Source organism: Lutjanus erythropterus, chromosome 7 (assembly GCF_056507025.1).
Source record: "Lutjanus erythropterus isolate fLutEry1 chromosome 7, fLutEry1.hap2, whole genome shotgun sequence".
Classification (NCBI taxonomy): Eukaryota; Metazoa; Chordata; class Actinopteri; order Lutjaniformes; family Lutjanidae; genus Lutjanus; species Lutjanus erythropterus.
Genome location: NC_139323.1, coordinates 17,694,443 through 17,705,580, shown reverse-complemented (window position 1 = coordinate 17,705,580; position 11,138 = coordinate 17,694,443).

The window sequence follows — 11,138 nt, the reverse complement described above, 5'->3', positions numbered from 1 at the left end:
TCCGAGTCTGCCACACAAAAACAAACCACAGTCATCAGTAACAGCACTGATGAAAATAATTGATTTGCCAGCGTGGGCAAGATGACGAGTGTATCATGTAACTTAGGCACAGTTATGAAATGAGGAGAAGAGAGAGATTATGGAAAGTAGGTTAGTGGAGCAACACAGAGTGTTCACACCCCTCCCTCCCTCACTCGTCTTTCTGGTGTGTGCATGCGTAGTGAGTCTCCCTCTTCTGTCTTTTATCACTGTGGACGCTTTTTTGTCCTGAATCATAACAAGATCAAAGATCAGACTTCTGCATACAGTCTCTCAGCACCACCTACAGTATGTGCACATTTTATCTTCTTATCTCTGTTTATTGTTCCTGCATGCTCAAGTGTACAGAGTGTTTTACCCAAACTTTTCTATAGGTCCTGCCACTCCCACTTGTGCATTTGCTAAACATTGGAAGATAAATGCAAAGCAGTAATGCACTGCTTCCTTATGAATGTACTCTTTAAAACTACAATGCTGGGAAATGTGCAGACTGACTGTTTTCCTTTATTATATTTATTCTCTGTAAACTTCCTCTTCCTTGTATTTTGCTGCATGGTTTTGTCAGTCTGATGGTTTCCTTCCTGATCCTCATCTGCTGACTTTCTCGGGTTATATTATGTCCCTCTGTCGCCATTAAGCAGCCACACATCCATCCGGTGTTTGCCTGCAACGTCACTGACCTCCTGACCCTCAATCTTATGTAACCATGGCAATACCCAAATTAGAACATGGAGCATGGAAAGAAGGAGGCGCTTAGAGCTGCACATACAAGCACGTAGCTCCCAACCAGCTTTCCAGATTAAGGCAGATGGAATGAACATGCCTGCCGCTCTGTGTGTGTGTGTGTGTGTGTTGTTCAAAAACTAAAGACGAAATCAAACACTTCCTAATCTAAAACAGAGGTGGTGCTGGTGGTGGTGGTGATCACACATTCGGAAGTGTTTTCTGCACGTTCACACTGCAGCACATGAATGCAGTGACAATTTAATATCTCAAACTGGCCTCTGCCCCACAGCGCATAAAGCCCAGTATACTGAGAGGATTATTTTGGGATCCAGGCTCTGGCTTCCATAATCCTCCGTCCTCTCCTCTCCCTCATCCTGCTAAATCCTCTCCCTTCTCCCCTTTCAGATGCCCACTAATCTCTCTCACTCCGACTCTCTGTGTGGCTGTAATCTGGTTTGTACCTATCTTTCACCTGCACCAGGTACACATCAATAGGTCAGTGTGCCAAACTGCAGGGTGCATCTTCCATTTCCTTCTGTTACACTTTAGACATGCTGGTAGCAATATTTCCAAACTAATATTTCCACCTGATGATGGTGCCAAATGAGAAGTCCAAAGATCACAAACGCATTGCAGTTCATCCTGAGGGGAACATGAATATCTGTACCAAATGTCATGGCAATTCATCCAATAGTTTGTGGGGACATTTCAATTAGAGGCAAAAATGTCCTCATGATGGCACTTGAGGAAAAGTCAGTGGATCACCAAAATCACTAGGATACATCCTCTCAGGACCTTGAGTGTTTGTACAAAATGTAATGGCAATCCATTGCATAGTTGCTGAAATTTTTCAGTCTGGACCAAAGCAGCAGACTGACTGACAAACCTAAGGGCATCTATGGGCCCTTTTACACTTACCTTGGTCTGGACTTTGGACTATTAAATTTGTCCTGAACCAAAAGTACAGGTGTAAAACCTCCACTAGACCACTGTCAGGACCAGACACCTGAACCTTGGTCTGACCAAATGAGATGGTCTTGGTCCAGGTCAAATGAAACGATGTTTCGGGTCATTTCTAGCGTGAAAACAATGGTTTGGTACTTTTGAACTGATCGTATAAAGTTCTGGCGTGCGATCATCAGAACTGGGAAAAGGATAAATAATGCAACAAAACAAAATGAGCTGCAGTGGCACATGGGGAGAGGATGCTACCAAATGTTTGATATTTGGTCTGATGACTTTATGAAGAGTCAGATGTAAAAAAATCACAAAAAAATTCTGGTACTTTTTATTTATTTTCTAAGATGATGAGAGAGAGGAATCGAACTGACAACAGCCAAAGTCATATACACACCTATCTACAAACCCAACAACTGTAAGTATAGGGAGACGCAGCTCAAATACCTGCAGGTGATAATAACAGGATGTAGGTATCTGTATAGTCCCTCAGTGTGCTCACATAATTGAAACGTGAAAGCAAAACTATCAAATTCATACAACAAAAATGTGAACCTTGGTTCATACTTTCAGCTGTGAAAAGGCCCTTAGTGTTGCTAAAAACTGCAGAGGTCAAGAAGCTCTTTTGCTCGTCCTTAAGTGATTTTGTAGACAAATGCTCACACAGAATAACCTTTAAACTGCACTAACACTGCTGCTTCAGTATTCTGCTGCTCACCTCATCATCAACTATGGTGCTGTGCTGGCGGCAAGGTGAACTAGATGTGACACGGGTAGCAGGTGCTAATGAGCTAAACAAACAAATAAGAAGCAATCTGGAGTGCCCTTCAGTTCACTTTTGACTTGGTATTTGTCCTCCGTCAGCAGCTGCTGATACCAGAGATGGCTGAATGTATTACCCCCCAGGTTCACATTAGCTGCACATCCTGTCATGGGGAGTCACGCTGTTTATTTGGTCTTGACGGGCAATATTTAAACGATAGGCATCCAATTAAAGCTGACATTTACCATGGTGTATCTGTCCACGCTGCTTCCTCACACAGTGTTTGTCCTGTTGTCTGTCGATAGCGCTCTGCCTCCATCAAGATAATATCACATCTGACAGTCATGACAGGAAGAAGCGACCACGGGCATTTGCAGAGTTGTGACAGAGGTCTGATAGAAGGATAGAGGAATAAACATCAATTTAGACAGCCTAAAAGATAATACTGGGACCCAAAAGAGATTATGGCAGAGATTATGACTGTGAGATAAAAAAATTGAGTCTTAGAGGAATATTAAGAATGTATCTGGAGCAGAGATAGAAACCTACTGGGCCTGAGATATTTATCTTCTCATTATATTACTGATCCAGTGCCTGTTTACATAAACCACCTTGATTTTAAAATTTGAGTTCGTCCCTTAAGTTAAATATTTCCCCAGGGTTATGGGTTCACATTGCATAAAGCCTCTTAAATTGTCTTCTTGCCTAAGTGCCTGAAGCTTTCAAAGCAGTTACTGTCATAAAACAGCACATGTACTCCTCAGTTATCATGGTTACGCTTTGCTCAAGACAGCAATATTCAGTTGTTAGCTAGCGTAGTTAACGCGCCTTTATAGCAAGCTTCTTGGAAATGGACAACAAAGAGTGACAAAGAGGAAAAGAAAACAGGAATGTTCTTTTTCTTGAAGAATATGAAAAGCACAAGCACATAATCCCAAATAAATTTAACCCAGTCATAACAAATAGCTTACACATAAGCAGAAGATGAGACTAGGGGTAATTGACCAAATCAATTTAAGAAACATGCTGCAAAACAAACCGTATATCAAGTAATGAAGAAATATGAAAATATTATTGTGAAAGCAAGAAAGCAAATGAGTCGAAAAAATGCTTTCAATAATGTTAATATATGAGACAGAGTAGTGTCATCTTTTTGTTACCTAGCTACAACGTTGCTAGTGCTAACATCAGTTGCACATCGCTCACTCTGTCCTGAAAAGTCCTCTAGCAACACATAAGGGAATACTTATGTCACTAAGAGCAAATAGAGAGATATTACAGTAAGTTTTCCTTTACAACATACTAAGGAAATTATTTGTGCAAATAATTTTTTTCCTGTCTCATATGGATTAAAATTTAAGGTAAACCATAGCCTGGTTTTATGCAACCAGGCACAGGCCCAGATGAGATCATATATTCAAACACAGGTGAAAGTACCGCTGAATTTGTGTTTCTACCTTTAGACACCGTCACATGCTTCTACACTGTTTTCCAACTACAATGTGACTCTGAACTTGATAATGACTAAGTCCCTTCATCTCCACACTCGTCTTTGAATAACCAGCCAGCTGCAAAAATCCAAAGGCATTTGCGTGGCTTCTGTCTGTAAGGCCTGAGCGTTCATTATCTCACATTTCATTCCTCCCATCTGCTGTTATTTTTTCCCACCCATCCCTTCATTGCTAATTAAGTGCTAATCCTGGCCTCATTCCTATGGTTACAGCACATGTTGTTAGAGTGATGTCATTCTTGCACTCTCTCTGTGAATGAATGATGAAATATGTCAACTGAAAAACTGGGCTTTGTCAACATCTACTGTCTGTACATGTCTGCACATGCCTTGTGCAGACATGCACATACTGTCCAGTGTCTGAGGCCACAGACATATACAGATATACAAGGGGCAGGGCAAGTAGGGTGGCATGGGCCTCATCAGGAAGCTGATTGGTCACCCCTGGTGACTCCCCTACTAGAGTCAGAGAAACTGTTATTTTAGTATCAACATCTCTGTATGAGTGACCAGTTACATTTTTTGTTGGGAAGTCAATCAAAGCACTACAAATATGCAGAGAAAATGAAAAATGGCCGCAAAGTGTTGCAAAACGACCACAAAGAAATCCAAAATGACCACAAATAGGGGCAAAACATCTACAAAGAGTCACCAAATGACCACAAAGAGATGCAAAATGACTACAAAGTGACACATAATGACTTTAGAGAGATAAATAAATGACTATGAATGATGCAGCTGTTTTGGTCTATTTGCAAAAATTTATTACTTTGAATAATAAATGAACAATATAATTGTTATAATGTAAATCTTAAAGTTTGTTATTGTCATGAATCCATCTACAAGTCATAACACAATTTTACTAATTTTACAAATTTAACGCTGTCTCTAAAAGACCAGTGTGTAGGATTTAGTGGCATCTAGTGGTGAGCTTGCAGATTGCAAACACCTCATCTCACTTTCCACTTACAAGCGTGTAGGTAGGAGGATTTATGATGGACGCAAAACTTATGAAAAACATGAAACATATCTAGAGCCAGAGTTTGGTTTATCTGGGCTACTGTCAGTGCAGCACAGCCTCCATGGAAGAAGACCCTTTCCCTCTGTAGATATAAACAACTCATTCTAAAATAACAAAAGCATGAGGATTCTTATTTTCAGGTAATTATACACAAATGAAAACACACTTATGAATATTATACTTCATTGGGTGCTCCAGGAGCTCACTTGGTAGATGTATAGCCTTGGTAAAATTTCTAGCCAGCGGCCATTTGCTGCATGTCGTCCCCTCTCTCTGCTCCTTTCCTGTCTCTCTTTGACTGCTTCTATTTAATAAATGCAAATAGTCCCCCAAAATATAAAAAAATATTGTATTTAATTTCTGCCATATTCTGTTAGTAGATTTCCCTAAACCTTATACGTTGGACCTTTAAAACTGCTCCCACATTCAAAAGTTCCTAAACCTTTCCTGGTCACATAACTATCATACAAGTATTTTCAATGAAAAGACTCATAAGTGTTCCACATGTTTGTCAAATAATCAAACACAATCAATCACACAGTTGTCTCTGTTACTTTGTGCATTTCCTTCATACCCACCTGCCCTGGATTTCCTCTTCAATCCAGTTTACCATGGCCAGCCTGTGTTTCAACATCACAGAGAAGAAAGAAGAGACGCCAAGCTGAACAAAGAAGATCGATAGAGTAGAGAAATATGCCAGCCAAACTTACGTACAACCAGTGGTGGACAAAGTACTCAATCCCAGTACTTGAGTCAAAGTACAGATACTCCTGGTCAGATATTACTCAACTACAAGTGAAAGTTGCTCAGTCAAAACTTTACTCAAGTTAAAGTATTAGAGTACTTGCTTTTAAAAATACTTAAGTATTCACAAGTACATGTTTTTAAAAAATACTTAAGTATTCAAAAGTACAAATTACAAAGTACATTTTCTAATATCAATACATGCTGTATTGTTTTCATGATGCATTTGCAGAAGCTTGTAACTCTCTGAAACCATCTAATGATGCACTGATGCTTGTAGAACCACTCTGCTACACAAAGCCTATAGAAACACCTATAAAAACTTCAGCATAGAAATGCAATCAAAAATTTAAATAACTGAGATTTCTTTCTGTCTTCAGGGGCAGTATATACATGAATTATGCTGTATTTTTCACCCTTATAAAAACAATCCAACTTTAAAAGCTACCTGGAATAATGAATAATTATAATAACATCTTGAGATTTAATTTTGTCTTTCTCCTGCCGTCACCATTACCGCTTTTGGTTTGAATGACAGAGGGAGAGCTTGTTTGTGCTTGTTAGTGCGCCTGGACATATTTCTGCTTTTACATCAGTCCCATTTGAGAGGAGCGACTGTGATTGGTTTCCTTCTGTGAGGAACACGGCATGTGACCAATTGCATTTTAGAAAAGAAAAAACAGCAGCAGCTGACTTTAACGATGTGCTCAGTCAAAAAGTAACAACAACCTTCCTAGAAATGTAGTGGAGTCAAAAGTACAATATTTGTCTTTGAAATGTAGTGGAGTGAAAGTCATAAGTTTCCAAAAAAACAAATACTCAAGTAAAGTACAGACACTCAAAAAATGTACTTAAGTACAGTACTCAAGTAAATGTACTTCACTACTGTCCACCACTGCGTACAACTGGGTCACGGGGTCTCAGTGTATAGTATGTCTGTGAGTGTGTTTGCACGCTAGAGTGTGGAAATTAATTGCAGATTGTCTGAGAAAAATAAGATGTGAGCCTGAGCATGGCCTGGTGTTTGTCCACCATGCAGGGAGCCATTTTAGTCGTGATTCTTGCACTGGAAAACAGAAAAATACTCAAATAAATAAGTGGCATTTTAGCATATTTTAAAATCACAGTTGTAATCTGACTCTGGACATGCATTCTTTGAAGTAAGGGTCCCAAAAAGGTTGTTCTAGGATTGATGAAAGAAGTGGAGAATTTTTTGTCAAGGGTTTGTCAAGGGTTCCTTGTAGCATAATATAAAAGGTTTCTGAGGACAACACGCTGGTTGGGTTCTAGATAAAATCTTTGGAATACTAAAGGGTTCTTGATCTTTGGAATAAAAAAAATGTTCTCAGTAGAAGCCCCTGGATGGGTTTTATATAAAAACCCTTGGAATATAAAAGGGTTCTTGATAGAACCTCTTGGGTGACCACTGAACACTGAAAGGGCTCTCGAGTGAAACCTTTATAAAAGGTTCTACCAGGAACCAAAAAGGAGGCTTCTATGGGGACAAGCTGAAGAATCCTGGTTCTAGTTAGAGCCCTAAAAAAAGTATAAAGTATAGAGTATAAATTTAGGGTACAACATTATCTGTTTTATTAATTATTTTATATCAATATGTAATGAAAAATAACAAAAACAACAAATCGTCAAAAAGTGTGAGCAACAGATGGACAGACGCCGCAGTAAACACAGAGGGAGACAACAAGGAGAAGAGAAAGAAAGCCAAGGCGATGTCCCAACAATCTGAAGATGATACTGAAAGGAGATCTGCTGTTTCCAGCACTCGCTTCCATGACAACAGCCGTCGACAGGGCCCCCGACCCCATGGCTTGCCTGTAATGAATCATCTGCCCCGAAGGTGAGATAACACCCACAAATGCACACATATGTGCATGCGAAGACTCACACACAGGCGTGTGGCAAGACACAAACACAGCTATGTTCTCCTGTCACACCAGATTGGCTTTCAGAGAACGCCTGTTTACCTCTGACAGAAGCGGAGTCGGGGAAAAAACACACATACTCGTTTACATCAAGAGGATTGTTTTTCAGCTGCGGCCTGTCGAGTGAAGAGAAGAGAGGAGTGGATTGTACGTTCGCGCATAAGAGCTGTTAACACGCCACTGCTGATTAATGACATAAGTTGATTACTGGTTTCAAGACACACCTGGAATCTGTGTGCTTGTGTGTGCATGTGAACATGTGTGTTTTTATGTCAAACTATAATCCTGCAACACACACAGGCATGCTTGTATGTGTCCGTGAAAGAAATGTTTGCTCTGTTTGCTCTGGAGAAAGAGATTGAGCAGGTGTGACGACACAGAGGAGCACCTACAATCCTCTCCTTGTGTTTCATTTGGAAAACGTTGGCCTCGGAATTTATAATAGATGACATGTGTTTTGGTCGGAGCCATCAAATGGAGGAAAGCTTCAAATTTCATGCATGCTTGAAGGACCTTAAATTATATCCTGGCTGCTCTGCATTCTTGGCCTGTAGCAATCAGAGTGTTTGACAAACCATCTATCACTCAAGTGCTGTTAAGGCCAAACCTGGGCCCCATCTTTCTGCTCATTCATCTCGCACACTTTCCATCATCGATCTATCAGAAAGAGATTGAGAGATAGAGCGCTGCCCAACAAGCTGTTTTCCTCTTTTTGCTAAACGGGAACAAAATCATGTAGTCACACTCTGCTGCTTTAAAGGTCCAGTCTGTCAGATGTTCAGGGTTTATTGGCAGAATATGGCAGAAATGGGATATCATGTTTTTATCGTATATGTTTTCATCAGTGAATAATCACCTGAAAATAAGAATCATTGTCCTTTTTGTAAACCTTAAAATGAGCCATTTATATCTACAGAGGGCACAGGTACACTTCCACATTGCCATGTTGAATTGTCATGTTTCTACAGTAAACCACCATTGTTCTCATCACACTGGTGTTTGTTTCTGTTTTAAATTTTCTGATAAATTTGGTTGGGTTAAATTTGGCTCACGATAGAGTCAACTGCGCGTACAGGTGGGAACTCAAAAGCGCGGCTCTAACCCTGATCACTTCTGTGCAGACTCTGGCTCCATATTACGTCACCAGCACAAGATAGCAGCACTCTTACTGGAGATGCGATGTCCATCTTTATTTATGTCAGGGGTTGGAATCTACAACCTCACTGCTAGAAGCCACTAAATCATACAGACATCAGTCCTTTAAGTGTTGATAATTTGATGCCAGAGGTTCCAAAATGAAAAAGCACATTGGTTGGACAGATGCTCAAAATTCTGTATTCTTAATATAATAAATTGAGTAACTTTCAGGGGTATCATCAAATATTGGATATTTATATTTCTTAATGTTATAATATGTAACATTTCCTCATTAAAATGTCTAAAAAGCTAGACCTATTTGTTTAGTTGTTTACTTACTTTATCCCAAATGTTTCTAACAATATTTAAATGCAGAGCAATCCATAATTATTTCAAGGTAACAATGCGTTTACTGCTAGCTGTTGCCAGCTAGTTACTAGCTGCCATAACTTCCAGGAACTCACAGGATATGTCAAATACGTCAGATTCATCAGAGAGGGTGCCCCTATAGCTCAGTCGGTAGGGCGTGCGCACCATGTACTGAGGCTCTCTGCAGCGGCCGCCGGTTCGAATCCCGCCTGCGGCCCATTTGCTGCGTGTCATCTCCTGTCTCTTTACCCCCCTTTCCTGTCATACCTTCAGCTGTCACTATCATTAAAGGCAAAAAATGCCCAAAAAAAAAAAAAAAAAAAAAAAAAAAAAAGATTCGTCAGAGAATGCAGAAGAAAGTTGTGAATATGACTAAACATAACTTAAATAAAACTCACAACCGTTTACAGTGCAGCCAAACAAACTGTAAATGTTTTAATGGGGAAGTCAGTCAAAAATAATTGTTCACCTGATTTCACATTGCACATAGGGCAGGTAGTTTTCAGCTGACCAGTTTTAGTGTAGGGTAGTTTTAGTTTTCTGATGATCAATTGCTATCAGCGCTAACATCAGTAACAAATACATTGTGTTTCTTGTAACTGTTTAAAATATGCTTTGCCAATTTAATGCTTTTAATGTGATCTACCAGCAGAAGGAAATGTATGGTTAGCAATAGTGGAAAATGTAATGCACCACTGATAGAGCTGTAGGACAATAAACAATGAGGCTTATATCAATGACTGAAAATTTCAAAGAATAATTCTGAATCCCTAATGTGTACAATCCAACACTGGAGTGGCACATTCCACCACCAACATAGAAAACCACTATATAGAGATGTAATTACGTAACGTAAATACACTGACATAATGTTGCTGGAAAATATAGTTTCAGAATGAAAATCAAAAATGGAATTTGATTTCCTGAAATGATTCTAAATACTTATTGTAACATAACATGTTCAACTTGTGGTTCCCCTGAAAAAAACTGGTCGGATCAACTGCTGAACATTCAGACTGGTGATTCCAGATGCCATTTTACCATGACTAAGCTAAACAGCATTCATGACACACATCAATAACAATAAAATAATACAGCATATGCGCCTTCTGAAATCACAAACAGTCTTTTAACTGCACAGGTGAGTCCTCCAGTGAGGCGGCAATTGTTATTTAGTCCTCAAGACGCAGAAGGCTGTGCCCTAAATTTCTATTGTATCGTTAAAGGGTGAATTAAGATGAGCGTGATGGTAGACTATATGTGGGACACTGCCATGCTGTTGAGGATTTACTTATCCCTGATGAATCAGCATGATATGTCATGTGTTTCTGTCCTACTTACCAAAGCATGACCCATGTATACATGAAACCACATGCAGGTATGAGCTGCATGCACACACGATTAGCAAATCACGCCAGAGCACTGTCACACCCTCGCCGCTTACAACATTACAGTCTGAAGTTGTTGACAGATGTAAGCAACCTCTCCCCACCCTGCCTCCATCTTTTTCTTTGTTTCTGTCTCTTTCTAGCCATCCTTGTCCTGCTGAGACACAAACATTCATGAAAATGAGACCACTTATCCGCCACTGTCAGATAAAGTAAATCTAGTGTTAGATTTTCTCACGTATATAACCTTAGAAAATCTTAATAAATACAATAATGTTACACTGGATCAAGTATCAAGTGGGAAGCAATGAGTGTATCCAGGGCATATTATCCATACAAAAACCTTTAGACCCACAGCTTTTCATACTAGGTTTATTTCCACATAATCATAACATTAGAAGGAGATGACAATGTTTTTAGAAATAAACTTATTTATAGGTCAGTGAATTACAGAATTAACTGCAGCTCTGCCTTTTCTGTTTTCCAACATTTGAACAGAAATATAAGAGATATTTAGACCGAAATGTATCACCCCAATACAATC